The following is a 19725-nucleotide window of genomic DNA, read 5'->3' as shown; positions in this document are numbered from 1 at the left end:
TTTCTAGATTATTCATTTTTCAGTTTTGCTAGAATTGTTTCTTTTTTGTTCTTTCTGTCACCAGGTTGTCGAAAGTCTCCCACTCTTTTCCAGATCCTGTCTTTTTGATAATGGAAGGTAGCAGGAAGTTGTGAGTGTCAGCTAGGCCATAGCATATCTTCAGCTTAGCACACGACCAAGATGTGGGGGAAGGGGTGAACGGTATTTAAAGGGTTTGACAGGCAACAGGAAAAGGGCAGCTCTAGTTGTAATTGCTATGGGTTTAAGTGTAGAAAATACATGGCTGCTGGGGTCTAAGAGATTTCCACCAGGAGGGCTCAGATACCTGCCCTGCAGGGCTTCTTCTGGTGCAGTGAAGCAAGTCCACACCTGGCAGCTTTTTCCCCTTCTGATCCGTGGGGAGAGCTGCTGTCAAGGTAACGCTTCCTGGTTGTTATTGTCCAGCACCTTCAGTGTTTTAGAATGTTGCAAGATGCAGGTAACTGTGCTCAGATACTTTAATTTTAAGGCAGTTTCCATATTTAAAGCTGACATTTTTAATTGGATAGAGGTTTCTAAACAACTTCATGAGTCCATAAGTAAATATGTATGCATTAAATATGACGATTCATCCAGCCAAAGTTGCTAACTTTGTCACGCTGGTTTTGGAATGCATTCCCGCTTGATATGATGGAAGACCACAGTGTAAAGGCTGTGTAAGAAATGGGAAAACTGTATAATTTGTCTGCCTTATTGTTGTATATCCCAGAAGCATTACAATTGGCTCCATCTTCCATAATCCAAAGCAATCTGATCTTTGTCAGGGCTGCTACTGGAGAAGAGCCTGATGGATTGATAATGACCAGAGTGATGGTGGAAAATTCCTTGATGTAGTCATGCAGGACTGACCTTTACTCACAGCACTATCTATCACAGTTTGAGAAGAAGCAGCCACTGCTTTCTTCGAAGCAGATTCTACATTTACTTAACCTTTCTTTGTGGGAGAAATGGGAAGAGTTGTCAGGCTTATAATGCGGGAGTGTTTGTATCCAGTCCCACATGATTGAGTCAAAACACCATCCCCTCTCCTCTGGGAAACATTTACAAAATAATCGTGGCATTGCATTCTTTACCTTGCAGATGACAAATAAGCTCCATGCACTGAATTGATTTTCAATAGTATTCTTGATTGTATTAACTTATGTTTAATGTCTGTCAATTAAACATTTTTAGTTTCATGTAATCTGATGAAAAGATCAGTATAAGGAGAGAGGAATTTTCTTTCGACGCACCCGTCTGAGACTATTTTGTTTGTGTGTGATTCTGAGGTTGAGTTACCAGGGCTAGTAGGGAGATATGCCACACTGGAATGCCAGCTGCTCAGGGCAAGATTGTGGAATTCTGCTGTTTGCCATGCAGAGTGTTCAAATGAATAGGTCACATCTCTGATGTTCTAACTGGATGCGCTTAAGCCTCTGTTCATGTGTAAAAAGCAGAAGAGTTGTGAGATCCCTAGTAGGAACAGGTCATATTATTATCACAAAAAGTATATACATATCATGTTCTTGAATTTTTGTGGAATTTTGCAGTGAGCACCTTCGAGTGCTACAATTTATCTCTTTGCATTTTCTGCGTATGTATGTGCAAACGCAGACACATGCCAAAATAATGATTCTGCAGTCGGTCACAGTTCCACAGAAATGTAAAAGTATGTTAATATTTTTTTTTTTAGTTTAAGCCTCATTATATTGGATTGATTTCTTTGGGAATAAAATGTGACTTTGACTAACTCACACCTTGATTGAAGTAATTGACTAGCAACATGCTGTGGAAATACCTTCCATTTGTGAAAAAAGCTGGAAATAATTTGCAGCCTAAATGCATAGAATTAATTGAGCTGTCTTTGAATTTCACCCGTTTTAGTCTGTAATAGTCTTTAATTTAAGAATTAAGTTCACTTGAGATGGTCTTTTAAGATTAAAACCTTAATATTTATTTGGGATTTTTTGGTAGCTCATCAAAGTATAATACAATAACTAAACTTTTGGCTATATGAAGTAAAATACCAGAACCAGAAAGGACATATAATAATGTGTTTAATATTGACACAATTATGATATTGTATTATGATTTAGGTATTAAACTAAGATAGATTTAGCTACAGTTATTCTTTTGTATATGGTATTTGAGTTTTAAAATTTTTGTCTGCTTTTTAATTCAAATAAAAAATCAATTTAATTCTTATGAGGAGCACGAATAAATATTATGAACTCTGAACACTTTTCTCTGGAACAAAAGTGTAATATATATGCCACACCTAAAAGGATATGATTACATATGAAAAAGCTGCCAGGTTATTAAGTGAAGGTTTGGTTGACAGTAAATGTAAAAGCCATTTTAGCTGTAACCACAACAAACAGTCTTGAAGTGAAGCATTTTATATATATATATTGGCACATCTCTATATTTAGTCAAGATTGAGATTTCTGTCCTTGTTGAATGCTGTTGATTTTGTTTTCCTTTCTTGTGTTTCACACCATAGGCTTACTGCTATAAATGTTTATATATATAACCTATACATATATCTGGAATATAGAGTAATGTGATCATTTATGAATTCCAGTAAAACTACTGAAAATTCAAATCGGAGAGATGGAGGAATTTTAAGGAATATTTACACAGTCAATAGGACTGTTGGTTGAATTACCTCTCCTATTTAGACCTTATACCCGCTTAATTTAGTCAAGAGATACTGGCTGGTCATTAAAATCAAGAACAGGGAAGCTTTTCCATATACTTGTGACCTTCAGGTATATAGTTTCTTTACGTTTGTGTACAGTATCTCTTAAGACAACACATAAATTATAAGATGAATGCTGAACAACAAATTCATGGAAAGTCATGAACATCACAGATGTTTTTAAATGTTTTTCATGTGAACTATAAAGGATGCTTAATGAAACACGATTACTAGCTTCAGCTGATACTGTAAAAAACCTGACTGAAACACCGAACCAGAGGCAATGTTCATATGTGTTTTCCACAAATGTGTTCTATAACAAAATTGTTTTTTTATAGCATGTGCAGATGTAACATTTTACTTGGGAACAAAATAACCTAGAATATCATAACTCTTATGCTTACGTGTCTTCAGCATTAAAATTAAGGCAGCTCGAACATGTTTTCTTTTACATTAGGCTTAGAGCTTTCATGCCTCTCTCAAAAATAAATATGATGTTCCCTTGGTATATTGTATATTATAAATGGTGTTGTTCTTTTTAATAGCACAGTGCCAAGAAATACATAATTTATTTGAACATATAGTTTGTAAATTTGTTTATAAATTTGACTTAAATGTTTATGTTTGTATGGCTTTAGTTGCTTTTTACTGTGCCCAGTATTTTAAAAACTAAACTTTAAGAAATAAAACTACTATTCAAATTTGATTAAAATATAAAACACAGAACTATTTGACTTTGAATCAACATAACTTGTCCTTACAAAGGAGTTCTGTTCTTTTCAACAACCCAAGACTTTCCCTGACAAAGCGACTTACACTTCCACTAGGTGTTGGCCTAACATCACTGAAGTGCACAGCATGTTTAGTGTTGCATTAGACTCACAAATGCAAGCTTTTGCTTATGGCTTAATTACTGTTCAACTGGTAAAGTCGAAAGCAACTGAAATTGTTAACAGACTGATCTCCCATCTCTTCATCTATACTGAGAAATAAGCTGATCTCTTCTTACAATAATAATAATAACGGCTTCCATATTGGCTATCGGGGAAGAATGTTCTTTCAACTTTATGTAGTTAATGACTGTACATTTTAATAATATATTAAATTAGGTTTCGTGCACTGTTCTTTTCTTGTAAGGAAGTTACAGAGCAATTATAAGATTGTTATGGTTCCTGCTGGAAAAGTTCTGCAACAAATATTCTAAATAGTTTATTTTAAAAGCTACAATGAGGAAAATTATTCTCATTGGATACTATATTAAAATTAAATGTAAATTCAACTACATGAAAATTCTTGCGAGTTCCATGATGTTGATATTATAAAAGTCACATTCATTGTTGACCACTTCAGCAGACACTTCAGATACCTGGTAATCTGCAATCTGCACCATATGGAAGTTTGAATAAGGATCTGTTCATTACATCACTATTGTAATTTCTGCTTCCCTTCCAGGCAGTTTGGAGAGGATTTCCGCTTCATTGCTGTGGCCCATTTAGGAGTTTACCACTAAAGGTGAAAACGCTATTTTAAAGGTGCAAGCTTTGACAGTTGATGGTAATCTTAATGTTGACTCCCAAGTGACCTTATTAACAGTACGAGATTTGCAGAGGAAAAGCTGTGGGGTGTCTTTGACCTTTGTTCAAAGGGGTTAAGATCTCTCAAATTATAACAGCCATTAGCATGAAAGCATTTTGAGGTGCTGCTTTTAAAACCATGGGAAGCTTTTTTGTACCCTCCCAATTAAAATTATTTTGTTTTGCAGCATTACATATTGAAGAATACTAGGCTTTAAAAATACATTTCAATATGCAATTTTAACTGGATGACTTGTAGTTTCGCAAGCAGTTAATTCATTATAAGGTAATCTTTAGTTTTAAGCAATTATAAGATGTATATGAAAAGAGAAATTGTAAACTAAATCAGAATAGTTTGTTTTGGTTTTTATAAATTGATCATTCAAAAGTGAGTTTTAACTAAGAGGCTGAAGAAATCTTCTGAGTCCGAATGTGCTTATTCAAATGAACTACCAGATATCATTAATTTTTCCTTTTAAAAAGCAGTCCATATACAAGGGATTACTTTTATTTAAAAAAATAAGAGTTTTGGTGAAATTGAAGATTTCACCAAAATTGTGAGGTAGTGTGTTGCTTACATTGTATCTATACAATGTAAACAACTTAAAGGATTACTCTAAATGATGACATATTAAAAGTTGTATGCAGCATATTAAGTTTAAAGTAATTTTACACAGGTTAACAATGTTTCTATGCAGTAGATATCATTTTCAGTCTCGAGATTTCCCAAGACTAGATGTCTAACTATAGCTTTTAAACCATAGTGATGCAGGCATCCAATATAGGTGAGTGGTTTTCTAGTGGATGTACTGTTTTATGATACTTTCAAGTAAAGAAATATTTTTCTGTTTAATGTTGTAATATAATGGAAGTATCTGTGGGTTTAAAAGTGTACAGTTTTTATTTTTTGAGGCTATAAAACAAATGAATAAATAGAACAAACCTTTGCATTGTAGTTATACCAGGTTTAGGTTTGCTCCCTTTGCCACACTGATGGAAAAGATGACAAAGCATGTCATGTAATAGAAACATCTAATTAATTATTGAATACGTATTTGATTTACTACACAAATAGAATGATGTTCCTGCATAATTATAGTTCTTCACATTACTACAGGGTATTTTTGCAAGAATAATATTACTACACATTGTTAATGAAATATTAGATGCAGTGCTGTGATCTCTCCAAGAACATTTCTTCAGATGTCCAAAAGACAGCATCTGTATTTCTTCCTTTGCGTACTTTATTCCACTTGTGTTTGCAGTGTTTTTTCCAGATGAAATAGTGACTGTTTGGATGGAGCTTGGCTGTATAATTAAAGTCATAAGCATGTTGAAGGATAATTCATGAAAGCGACCAGGATCAACCTATCATCACATACTTGAGCCTCAGGGGCTATATCTGTATTCACTACACCTCTAAAAAATATTTTTCAGATGCATGTATGGTAAAGTTAAAGATTGTTCCTGGTAGCTTTGTTTCAAATTCAGGGTCTAATGTCAGCTGTAGGAAAATTTAAAAGTGTTGGAAATCAAAAGACTAATAGAGCTGTAGTTTTATTATTGAAACTCTTACTGGATTCTAGTTGAGGTTCTAGGCTCTAGCAGGACCCAGTCTCAGTTTCTCATGAGTTCAGTTACACTTTAATATTTCTCTATTGCTGTCACTTGGTTAGATAACATTGTGAACAGTGCATCACTAAAACAGTTGACATTGTAGACAGTATTCCTGCAACATTAAGCCCTGTGCTTAACTAAAAAAAAAAATTCACCTACTGAAGCGGTCCATGTGTTTGGAAATTGATTTAAGGATGGCCAGCAAAACCAGCTGGATTGTAGCTCCTCTGCACCAAGGCATACATGTTTTTGTTATATTATTGGCATTTTACTGTGAAAGTTCAGTGAACACCTAGCAAGGAATAGGTATCTGGAAAATGATGTACATGCCAAGGTCTTTGGCAGAAGCTTTGATTGGTAAAAAACCTGATGTTTTTCCATGCAGGAATACAAAAACATGACATAGGCTCAGTCTTTTACTTAACTTTTTATCAATATAAATAAAAATAAAAATGCTAATATAAAACTGACAATAAATATGTCCCGAAATGGATCATTATTTAATCTTAAATTCCCGTGAAAATTCCATTTTAGCAACTGTTGCATCTCATTATTATGTTTTGCAAAACTGGTAATCACATTACAAAGAGAAATGCACAGAATGATTCTTTGCGTATTGTTTCCATTGTAAGTATTGCAAGTTACGTTACTTAGGTTTAATTATGTTTAATTCTTATGGGGAATATATTGTCATTCAAGAATTGCATGGCATAATGAGGCTTCCACTTAACGTGAGCACAGTATGTAGATTCCTGATGGGAATGACCACTGAGTATGCAACCCTTTATAGTATGTACAGTATCTGTTATAATTTCTAGTTTTATTTTTAATTCAATAATAAAGTGCTTAGTTACAAGGCATATCTTTCATCAAATAATGTATGTTTCATTCACAGTAGGATATTCATGAAAATCTTGAGTCAGCTATTTCATTTTATTGCTGAATTTTCATGCAAAGTGCTGTTGCAGTGAAGATTTCTGTGGCCAACAATACTTTCCACTTTGTCAAGAAATTAATACATTAATGTGGATATTTTATGAAGATGGTCTATTTCAGTGGTTCTCAAACTTTTTGGACCAAGTACCACCCCTAATCCAACCAAAGCATCCACGTACCACCTACAAGTCATCATCTCATAGGAACCCCAGAAATTCTCAATGACCAACATGAGCGCGCGTGCACACACACTCACACATACATATAATAAATATTATAATAATAAACTTTATTTGATATAGTGCCTTTAAAGGTGGCTTCTCAAAGTGTTTTACAGAAAAAAAAAACAATAACAACAACTAATAAAAAAGCACCATTTCAGTGAGAGGGGTGAGCCTGTTTAGTCGAGCAAACCAGATGTGAATTAATTTTTCGAGCCGTGATACAATTCACAACAGAGTCTAACAGATATTAAATCGTCAGGCATTTTCTTGACGGCAAAGGTCTCGCGGTGGATGTTGTAATGCGTACATTAATTTCTGGTGCAACCTCTCTAATTCGTGCAACTACACTGTTATGTCGGCTTGTCATCGCTCTAGCACCGTCTGTACAAACTCAGATGCATTTTATCCAGTCGAGGCCATTCTCTTCGATAAATTCATTCAGAAGCTGAAATATGTGCTCTCCTGTAGTTCCTGTTGGTAGCGGTTTACAGAACAGAAAGTCTTCATGGCACATGCCCTCAAACTCGTATCTAACGTAAACGAGCAAATTGGCCAAATCGACTACAGACTCATCTAATTGCAGTGAAAAACATATGCTCATCTTAACGCGCTCTATCAGTGTACTTTTGATATAATCCTTCATTTCAATAATTCTATGAATGACTGTGTCTTTCAGGGGGAGGGGGGCAGCAGGTCGAGCTCTTTAGCAGCTTTTTCTCTACACATAATACGTGTCAGCTCTTTTGCCAACGGTAAATAAGGTTCTTCAAAAATAGTGTAGCTTACCTGCTTTAGCAATACGCAAGCTTGCATTTTTCCGCGTTTCCGTTTTTATTTCCATATTTATTTAAAGTTTTTATTTCATGCGCATGGGAGCGAAACACAGAGACACTTGGTGTATTTTTCTCAAATTAGAACAGTTCTTCAATATTTTTCTGTTATCACGCTTTCGTGTGCTCACAAGATTACCTGCGTTCGTAGCACGTATTTCTATGCATTCCTGTGTTTACAACGTTGGCATTGTTCCAAAATCATGCACATTCTCCTTTCTCCCTATTTGCTGGAGATACAGTAGCTTTTTTAAAAACAATTGGTCACTTGCATCCGTAGCACGCATTCCTATAGAGTGGTATAGAATTACAGAGTATCTCTTGTGTCCACTGAAGTATTAGCGCGCACTGTATCGTAGTATGTAGGCTGCGTATTCGACACGTATTAAAATACAAAATATGAAAACCCGTCCCGATTTTTCAGTGCACACGACACAGTTCCAGGGTCATTTGGTGTACCACTTGGCGGCACGCCACGTACCACTGCCGGTACGCGTACCACAGTTTGAGAACCACTGATCTATTTTATTGGTCTTGGTCCTGCAATTACAACAAGGATGTTATCAGATTCTCCTGCAGATAATAATGATAAACCAATAATATAGATTGCTTACAAAGCAATCCATGTAAGCAGAAATACATATTTTAAACTGTTTTTCCAAATGCACAGTGTACATCGATAAATAGGTTGGAAAAAGGCCTTAATAGAACATTTTCTGCGATCAATCGGTTCAAGCTTAATGTGTAGCTCCTGTATTTATGCACTTTTTCATCAGATGAGAAGAAAGGTCTAAATCTTTCACTTTGTTTTTTGATTGCAGGGTCACAGTTTTCAGAAACTGAGAATAATTAAATTCTGCAACACATACATGTAGGCTATTCATTGACACATATTGCAAGATATTTCCATGTGATCAGAAAGATTGAAAAACCAGTGACACCACAAGACTTTCTTGAGGTGGTGGACAGTGACTTGTACAATCTATCCAAGATGGCTTCTGTTAATGGTTTCTGAAATGCTTAGAGAACTATAGCAACTCTCTCTAGGCACAACAGTATTAGTGCCTAATACTAGAAATCAGTTGCACAATTGTTTTACTCCCAGACACACCCAAGCTCAGTATCAATGTCAAATCATGATTTAAATTGAACTGAGCATGTCTGGGCGTGTGTGACTGTTCATAGTGCTTAGGTTGTGTTCTCTGAAGGCAACCACAAATTGTAGCAGAGCTTGAGTGGAAGCTCATCAAAGCATTGAATGCCATTCCCCCAGTGAGGTCAATGAGACAGCAATACAATGACTGCTGCAAGGCAAGGATGTAACCAGCATAGAAATTGTGACTTCTCTGCCTATTCATTGCAAGAGGAGCACCATAAGGGTGTTGTATCAAAGTTACAAGTTACAGTATATATAGTTGAAATTGTAAATAAGAAGCAGTACCATTACAGTATTATGCTGTAAGCTAAAGTACTAAGCAAAACACTAAGTTTGCTACTGTCACTCTTTCCTTCACACCTGAAGCAGGGTTATAATGTAGCTATAATGTATAGCTATAATGTAGTGTTTCTTTTCTTTACCTTTCAGTTCTTTTGCAGCCTACGCATGCTGACACAGCTGCATACTTGAACATTATTATACATTAATTCTGTAAAACGGTAAAATGAGATTAAAATGGTAAACTTATGTTTTCCAACCAAAAATAATCAAAGATGGCCTTTCATTAAAAGATAAACTTTATTTTTGGAGGAAAAAAAAACATTTTGATGCACTCTCATCTATTCTACTTCATGGCAATTCATGTTGAAAATGTTGAGTTTATGCATTCTGTAATCCACAACCAGATACTTTTCATACAGTAAATTCTGTAATACAAGCAAATGTAATCGAGAATAGGTTGTCTGGAATTGAAGAACTATTTAAATGTCTTTTTTTAAACTATTGAAACTTTGTGTCTTATTGTTGCTGGTGTCAAAAATCCAGTTTGGTTAATACCATTCTGAAAATTAAAAATAGATTAAAAGAATAAAGGGGAAGATTGCTGTTTTATGCAGAAGTTTGATACTGATCACATTGTCATTGTGCACTCATTGGTTGTCATTGCGGTGAAATAAAATTCTTTAAACTAGCTAAACAAAATCTATCATCCCGTAATTGTCAATTTGGTGCTGTTGTTTTTACAATTTTAGGTACCCATCTAAAGCCCAACACTAAATCCTTTTAGGCGTATACATGTAAAGTATATGGTTGAGGATTGATCTTACTGTCTGCTGCAATTTTGATTATCTTGTTTGCTTTAAATCTCTTCAAGCCTTTTTGTGTCCATTTCTTACGGCTGCTGTATTTGATTTTAATATTTCTTTCTTTATAATGCTATACTTTAGTAATATTTAACATTGTTAATTTTGGTACATGTAAATGTGCTATTGTTGTTTTTTTTTTACCTCGGCGGAGATGTGGTGCTTATATATGGTACATTTTCTGTATTCTTTATTCTACCTCCTACTATACTGAAATTTCTTAAAACACTTATTTTTGTGTTTAATTGAATTTAACTTATTTAATTTTATTTTTTGCTTCTGATTTAACGTTTACTTTGCTGAAGTGTTTATAAATTAAATTATTTAGAAAGCGTTTGAAAGTTTTGAATGCTAAAGAAAATCTTGCCTTCTCCCTTGAAGTGCTGGTGCTGTTCATAGCTGTAATGCTCTTCCGATGGGGCGTTCCACAGTAAGGATTTGTTTTGGGCACAGGGATGCTTGCTTAGCTGTCCTGCTCTGGGAATTCTAAACAAGGTCTGATACAGTTGAGTGCACAGAAGGCTGCACTTCACAATTTTAAATGGGTCCTAGTAAACAACAAGGCCATTGGAATACCTTTTAAAATACAAGCATGAATGGTGAATGCCTTGCAGTAAAAACGTGATGACTTGCAACATTTAGATCATTGTTATTTGATGTTGCATGTTTGCTTATTGAAATAAGAAATGTTTCTCTTTTGAAATGAAATACCATGAAGATCAGAAAATCTTTCTGAATGTGAATACAATTGGCATTGTTATAGTGGCTCAATTGTTTTCCTGGGTAAAGCGTTTTAGATTCCTCTCTTCGCCTTTGGGAGCATGTTGTTTTGTGCACATTGAGCTCAGAAAGATATTGCTTCACTTTGTGCTTTTAATGCTATTGTGAATGAGTTATCTTTATACTGAGGGACGGGACCTCACATTCCACTGTCCCACCACATTTTGGTTTCTGTGGAAGAACTTTAAATCTTTATCCATGGTGAGAGTGATGAGTCAGTTGAAATTCCGAGGAAAATAAATTTATGAGGACAGATGAAAATCTTTTTTTTTATGCCCTAATATGCAGATCTGGTGCTGTAAATGGATGCGGTTTTGTACATGCTTTGGGGAGGGGAGTAGAACATTTACAATAAATCACATATTGGTCAAATTGATACTTATTGCTTAGGGGTTGAGATTAATTTACTGTAAAAGTAACAAGGCAGTGAAAGGTGTGGAAGTGATCATAGGATCTGCACTGTTTGGATTCCTTCATGTATATCTACCTAGATTTAACAGCGCTTCAGGTAGTGATGAAGGAAATCCATGCAGTAAAATGTCCAAGCACACCATTTATCCAAGCGTACCATGCTTCAAAAAAGGGCATATTTTTTGTCTTCTGTTTTATGAACAGGCCTTCCTAAAGACTCAGAATCTGCCCACACATGGCCTAGCTATGCAACCGAGATAATACATTTTGGTCTGTCATGATTATTTTCTCATTGAAGCCTTATCCCAAAAAAACCTTTTAGGTAGTCAAATTAAATTCTTGAAACAATGTACAAAAGAAGGACATTCTTCCTCTTGTAGATAAAGAGAAAGATCATTACATGAAGACAAGTAGTTCATGAAGTTAATTGGCTTTAATAGTTTAATGTCCTACAGTGGACCCGTCTCAAAAGGAATCTTGAATTTGTGAATCCTTCACATTAGAATATCGTTAAAGCAGTTCAAACAAGGCTTGCAGAAGGTAAATGCTTTTTTCCTACAGTCCAGTAATGTAAGCCAAAGTAAAGCTCTCTTTCTGTTTCTCCCCAGCTACTCCCAAAGAACACTCACTGCTGCGCTTCATCTTAGGAATGTATTCCTGTTTTTTTAATGGACTCTCCAAAGATCCACGTGAACTAGATAAGTGAAGGAGAAAATGCATTGTGTTTGTAGGAGGTAATCGAGATCAGATGCATGGACAGTTGTGTTCATTGGGAAAGAATATGAATTAAATATAAAAGTTTAACACCAGATTTGTACAGTAGATTTTCTGTCTGTCCATTAACATAACTGTAATATACTTTTCACATGGATTTTGAATACCCTCTGATGTTTGCTACTGTGTGAAGCCTTTCAGTGAATAAAACAGTATCCCTGGCAGCTTCGAAACATTTGTATGTATGAGAAGTTTAAGTCTGATAATTCTCTCACAGCCAGGGAGTGTAGATTACTGAGAAAATACCATAAATAAACACTCAATTTTTTTTATCACCACTTTGGTTTAAGATGTCACATCCCATTATGTAGTATCTATATTTCCACATTTTATTATTGACTGTTTGAACAGGACTTGGGGTAGTGTTTTTTTTTTTGTTCATAGAAGTGATAACGAATTTAAGAATCATTCTTGACGCATTTATAACAAGGCCATCATAATCATGTTTACAAATGACCTATTTCTACAAATGAAAGAAAAAGGTGTGTCAGCTTTTGTGTGAGAATTAATAACGAGAAACCTTATGGTAACGTATTTTTAGTGAGGCCATTATAAAAACTGTGCTATGTAAACAGTAAAGGCAAATATTTTAAACCACCCAATTCAAAAACTAAAATAAGCCAGGAGAGTACACATTGACAAGAAATCTTATCTTGAACATTACTTATGTCTGTGAGGATAAACATTGTTAACAGTGTTGGTGGACAGAACTTCGGTATTACTGTATGCCTGTTATTTTTAGGCCTCCTGGCAATGACTGGAAGATTGTTGCTAGTTTTATTTCTGGAAACTCGGGAGCCTAGGAATTTTATACAAGAAAGGTTTGCCATGACAACAACACTGAAGTTGGCAATTTAAGATAATGATGGAAGCTTATGAGCATAACATTAGTCACGAAATTATGACATTTCTGTTGTGTTAATACTATATCTAAATATTAACACCTGTGAAGTGCAGTAATAGCCACGGTCTCTGATTTGATATGAGAATAAATCTTAAGTATTATGAGCATAACAGTGAAACTAGGAACTATGTGATGGAGAATAGATCAAGGGACAAAAACTGTACATAAATCCATAAGGAAAATGATATAATATGACCCAGAGTCATAAGATATTAGGAAATCTGTAACTACCTTAATAAGGACCTTAATAAGATTCCAGTGTTGTGCCTCTGTCTAACATCCACAGCAGTAAAATGAAAGAAACTTGAACTTACTGTATGAAAGCATAGCTGCCATGAATTCAGGATGTGGGGTCACCTACTGTAGTCGTTAATTTGATCAATTGGTGTAGAATATTTGAATTTGTGTGTTACATTTTTCAAGGGAGAATAAGCTGGTTTGAGTATTTGATACGTATAGGACTTGTGTGAGTGCTCTTCAGAAAACTGGTATAGGATCAGGTCACCTTAAAAGCAAGGTATCCCTGCTAACCTTAATACAGTATGTTTTTCATAGGCCAGTAGATAAAGTACAGTCTTCCTCCACAAATAATTAAATATGTTGTCATGCCATCTTTGTAGAATGTGGTTTTGTAGGAGCTCGTTTTTCAGTAACTTGTGTTAGCATGTCACTGAAAAGAGCAATAAAACCAAGCTGGCCTACATTAGGTGGATTTCTTGTAATTTCCTAACTAGCTGAATTCACTAAGTGGATAGGGACCTGATAGGGACTTTGACACTGCTTGCAGTTTTCTAGTTCTTTTAAAAAAAAATATTTGTAACCCTCAAAAAGGTCCAAACAGAGGTTAATGGGTGGGATTAAGTGCGTGCCTGAATTGGCAATTGGAAAAAATGGTTGCCCTGCATTTTAAGCAAGCTTAAATAAATAGGTAATGATCCGACATAAAAATGTTTTGATTTTTAAAATTTATTTATTTTATACAGTAGTTTTGTGACAGTCATATGATTTTCTTACTGCATGTCCACAGATTTACAGTAAAAAGTTTTCCTTACGTGAAACTTTTTTAATCTTTTGCCAGATGTTATTTTGTTATACCCACCTGATTTTTAGAATCCCCAGTTTTTTTTCATGGCTTACATTCAACTTTCACTTGGATTAATTTGGTCAGAATCGCCTCAGTGACCTGAATTTTGACACCTGGATTTTACAGCTCAGTCTGCTTTCAACTGAGTGACTTTACCAGTTTGGTCACTCTTGAGACCCCAAACATTTATACAATAGATTCAAAGAATGATCAGCATTACCTAGAAGAAATGATCTACAATTAGGTCACAAGCCAGAAACATATAGGGTTAATAACTTTCATATATGCACAGCACATTTCACATCTGTGAAATGATGCTTTATACTTACCACACATAGGTATTAGAGGTTGACTGGTGAAACCAATCTTAAATATGTTTTGCATCAGACTGTTCTTTTCTTTTTCAAAACTAAGCAAAAAGTGATCGAAGTGACTTATGTTTTTGAATAAAATTGAACTGTGAAAGCATGTAATCTGGTCCATCTGCTTTCAGACAGCATGGATGAATTGCCCTGAATCTAATAGCATGTAATTTCTTAGCATTAGACTTAGCATTTCCTAACATTGTAAATAACAATCATGGTGGTAAAGTATAATTAGCTAACGTGACTGCCAGCAAACTGAAAAATGTGAAAGTGTAGAACATGTTCAATTACAAGCTATGAATGTAGGTACCTCAGATTCAGCTTTGTTTTTAAAATAAAAAATAGAGACTCCTTTTTTGTAGTAAACGTCCTCTTCCCATTGAATTGGTTTTATGTTTGCTGTTTTGCAGGCTGAATCTAAGCTCATTTTTTTGTTCACTCATTTCAAACTTTTCATGTTCCAGGTTTACATACTGTGATGAAAGTTCAGGCAGTACTTTGAACAGTTAAACAGCAAAACATCTTATACAGATAAAGCTTTAATAGTCATAGTCTGTAAATTGAATAGAAACATATATTGGTTACACTCTTTAGACTGCCTGAAAATCTAATTTTTCATGTTAAAGTAATTTACTGTGTCAATTATCAAGCAGATTTAATGAGGAAGAAATAATCTTATTTGAGGAATTAATTAAAAACAGTACTAGGAGTTCTGTTAGCTGGGGCTTGCCAAGTCGTATCATTTCATCAGCTGGTTTTCGTGCCAATGTTTTTTTTTTCATATTGTAGCAAATCATATATAAACAAAGGGGAATTAGAAGTCTGTTTAGATGGTTCTGCTTTCTAGAAATGTGAAACAGCTAATTAATATTCACATTCACTTCATTTGTTGTGACCACACTATACTTAGTCATTCTTACAAGGAAATCCTAATGTTTAACAAAAATACATGAGAATTGCTTCAAAAGTATTAGGAATAACACAGATGGCTCATTAGTAGTCAGTAATTGGACACTTATTTTCTGTGCTGTTAAACATCTTTATAGTTGACATAATACTTTGATGTTCAAATTGTGGCTGAAAACATTTTCTGTGTGTTCACTACTTCTTTTAAAATTAATATTAAGCCAAAGTAAAAGCATGAAGGATACCAAATTGGAAATCTGGCCATCACATATTTGCCTCCAGAATGGTTTATATAAATAAACCCAAGATCTGAAGTGACAACTGATTTTTAGAAGGGCTCAGGCAGGGAACTGCATTTTTAAATTAATTTTAAGATTTCTAAATGCCCTTTGTGCCGTATACTTTGTAAAATGCCACCATAAGTAAAATAAAATCTTTATATGATCCACCCAGCCACCAGTAAAGTCTGTCACTGTGTAAAATTACTGTTTTTTTTTGATGGACTAAATTGTGGTAGTTTTTAATATATATTAGTTGAGCACAGGAGATGTGTGTTCAACTAGATGACAGGTTATTTCCAATAGTTATTTAATTTCCCCATATTTTGACTTGTTTAATTCTTTCATGGTCTCCACACACCTGTTTGTTCTTTCTTTAATTATTGCCTAGAATTCCAGTCAATGTTGTGGCTGTATAAGTAATTTTGACTAGGTGACACTTGAGATGCAGGGCTGAACAGTGCTGCCCTTTTCTAAATAAGCACCTTGCTTTGTATGTTTTGTGGTTATCAGTAGTCTAGAAAGCAGGTGCTATTTGTTTTCAACACTGGTGGAAAACACTGGTACCAGCTTCTCTTGTGTGTTGCTTATGTTCTGTATGAACAACAATGGAGGAACTTCATCTTTAAGACATTATTGCAGCTGACAAGCAGGCTGCATACTGCAAAGCAATGTATGTATGTGATTTTTTTTAAAGAGTGTTGCTTTCTCCCAAATGTTTGTGCTTTGGGTAACTTAACAGCTGTTATGTGGGTGATCGGAGGGGAAGTTTGGTTTCTATGATGGAAACCCCCCAGGTTGTTTTAAATAAATGCCACACTAGTTGTGTTGCAAAGTTTTATTCAGCCTTGTGACTTGATACCTTAAAGGCTCTATGCAAGGCTGCAATTACTATTGTATTTTAAAATTCAGCTGCCCTAGTAGCTTGGACCAGAGACAGTTCAATTACTGAAAAATCTATAATTACCAAAAAAAAAATCTTCCACATAGCAAAGCCATATAAAACATAGTTTCCTGGCAGTTTTAAAATGCATTCCAGTACACTTCATATTTATGCTTATTATCTTTATAACAGTCTTTCAAAGAATTAGACCTTGCTTTTGCATTGTACATACTGTACATTTGTGTGCTTTAAACTAACGATAAAGCTCCAGTACTTGCTCAGAAACTGAAATGCATGTGGACTGTGGATCACAATTCTTTCTGCTAGTATACAGGGCTCTAGTGCAGTGGCCGGCTTTTCACTAGGTCTGTTCAGGACTTTAATTTGTAAAGATAGAATTGGCTTGTACATAGATGCTGTGATTGAGGTTCTAACTTTGTTCAGATATAGAGGATGAAAATCATTGAGTATGCAAATCTTTGGAAAGTTAACTTTGAGTGAGTTAAAATAGACTTCAAAATAGAAGTCAAAATAGACTTCTGGTTTAAGTGTAGGTAAATTGGCTACTTTGCTACTGACACATACAAGATAAGCTGCTCTTTTTTTCCCTTGTAGTTAAAAATAAATTCTGGATACTGCTGTATGTACATTTTTTCCACTGGTTGAAGACTATTTCACTTGTTAATAGTTTCAACATGTAAAACTTGAATTTACTGAAATCCTTTCTGTTTTCAAATAGCTGCTTTGCTGCCTTCTTGGTCCTGACTGTCATGTTGTGTCCTCATGAAGCAATGGCACATGATGTAAACTTTGTACTTCTGATTATTTTTGTAGTTTTAAAAACCTTTGAAAATTTAGAATGATAAGGATTTTTTTTATCAGTAGTGCTTAAATATTGACTTCTTTGGTTGTAATGTTAATATTGAAAGTTTGCTTCATTGATGTGGGTACAAAGGAGATGTGGAAAGGTTACATGATTTTTTTTTAAAACACTTTTTACATATATATATATTACTGTCTTACCTAGGTGTTTTAGATCTTTAAATTAATAAAAATAGTAGTTTGTAAGAATGCATGTTTTAATTTCATTACAAACAATTCTTTTAAAATGTTCCACTTAAGCAGTTGATATACCATTATTTTTCTCAGTTCAGCATCTTACTGAAACCTGATAACTGAAACAGAGGTGTCAGCACTGTGTATTCATTGTTATAAATTAGCTATGCTTCACTTATTATCACTGTTAGATTATAGAATGTACATGAATTATATGTGTACATTTTAAGTAAATGTATTATTTTCAGAATAAATAATAGATAAATAGATAATACACGTAAATGTATTATTTTTTACTTTTAATGCAATTTATGTTTTTAATTTTTCATTGTAGATAATGTAAACAAGACTTTCAGCTAGTAAATTTAAAACACCAAAGAAGCATGGTTAAGCTTTTATTATGATCTTTATTAAAATGAATTCTCTTTAAAAAGTAAAACCTAAAAGGTTTCTCTTTGAATCTGCTGGCATGAAAGACAAAAATCTATTGCAGGATACTGATTGTATATTTCTGAGCATTTTCAACAGTAGAAAATACTAAACCATCATTCCAGTTGGACTTTTCTTTAGATTTTACAGGCCTGTAAGCTTCAGTTTTTTTTTTACTTTTGTCCATCTAATACTGACTGTGGTTTGGAACATTCAACAGACTGTGAAGGAGGGACAGCTTGAGATTTCAGGAAATTGTTTTCCTTTCAAAATAAAAGGAAGCTAGAAGATGAAAAATTGCCAGTTAATGGCCTTTGAAATTGTTGACATAAGCTAAGCACTGTGTTTTATTCATTTTGTTCTGTGGACATTGTCTCAGACAGGGCTTTCTGATGTCAGTTACAAGAGCTTGCAATAGTTTTTATCTGTTATCCCTGCTCAGAAAAATTAACCCCTTTCAGATCAGGCATTTATTCAAATGGGTGTCATTGTCAATCCAGTACATGTACTGCAAAGAAAATTGTCTGAAGGTGTTAAAAGGTCCATTTTAAAGAAAGCCTACAGTTTCATGCAAAGATGAGATGAACCCTGAATGCTTTAGATCAGTGGTTCTCAAACTTTTTGGACCAAGTACCACCCCTGATCCAACCAAAGCATCCAAGTACCACCTACAAGTCATCATCTCATAGGAACCCCAGAAATTCTCAATGACCAACATGAGCGCGCGTGCACACACACTCACACATACATATAATAAATATTATTATAATAATAAACTTTATTTGATAAAGCGCCTTTAAAGTTGGCTTCTCAAAGTGTTTTACATAAAAAAAACAGTAACAACAACTAATAAAAATGCACCATTTCAGTGAGAGGGGTGAGCCTGTTTAGTCGAGCAAAGAAGATGTGAATTAATTTTTCGAGCCTTGATACAATTCACAACAGAGTCCAACAGATTTTAAATCATCAGGCATTTTCTTGATGGCAAAGGTCTCGCGGTGGATGTTGCAATGGGTCCATTAATTTCTGGTGCAACCTCTCTAATTCGTGCAACTATACCGTTATGTCGGCTTGTCATCGCTCTAGCACCGTCTGTACAAACTCCAACACATTTTATCCAGTCGATGCCATTCTCTTTGATAAATTGATTCAGAAGCTGAAATATGTGCTCTCCTGTAGTTCCTGTGGGTAGCGGCTTACAGAACAGAAAGTCCTCATTGGACGTACCCTCAAACTCGTATCTAACGTAAACGAGCAAATTGGCCAAATCGACTACAGACTCATCTAATTGCAGTGAAAAACAACTGCTCATCTTAACGCACTCTATCAGCGTACTTTTTATATCATCCTTCATTTCAATAATTCTATGAATGACTGTGTCTTTCAGGGGGGGACAGCAGGTCGAGCTGTTTAGCAGCTTTTTCTCCACACATAATACGTGTCAGCTCTTTTGCCAACGGTAAATAAGGTTCTTCAAAAATAGCGAGGCTTACCTGCTTTAGCAATCCGCAAGCTTGCATTTTTCTGTGTTTCTGTTTTTATTTCCGTATTTATTTAAAGTTTTTATTTCATGTGCATGGGAGCGAAACACAGAGACGCTCAGTGTATTTTTCTCAAATTAACTTAGAACAGTTCATAAATATTTTTCTGTTATCTA

General features: G+C 34.7%; 1 protein-coding gene across 4 annotated transcripts in view; it reads left to right on the top strand.

The window, feature by feature from the left end:
- Nucleotides 1–19725, top strand: part of disp1 (dispatched homolog 1 (Drosophila)) — a 123011-nt gene that overhangs the window by 32620 nt on the left and 70666 nt on the right. For 2 of the 4 annotated variants that reach the window (XM_088625543.1, XM_088625540.1), the window contains exon 3: nt 4172–4231. The exons of the other annotated variants lie outside the window; for them this stretch is intronic. The gene's annotated coding sequence lies outside the window, so the exon portion shown is untranslated. The remainder of the gene's footprint in view (nt 1–4171; nt 4232–19725) is intronic. 4 annotated transcript variants of the gene reach the window in all.

Source organism: Lepisosteus platostomus, chromosome 3, assembly GCF_059453375.1.
Source record: "Lepisosteus platostomus isolate fLepPlt1 chromosome 3, fLepPlt1.hap1, whole genome shotgun sequence".
Taxonomy (NCBI): Eukaryota; Metazoa; Chordata; class Actinopteri; order Semionotiformes; family Lepisosteidae; genus Lepisosteus; species Lepisosteus platostomus.
This window is presented reverse-complemented; position numbering and strand designations above follow the sequence as displayed.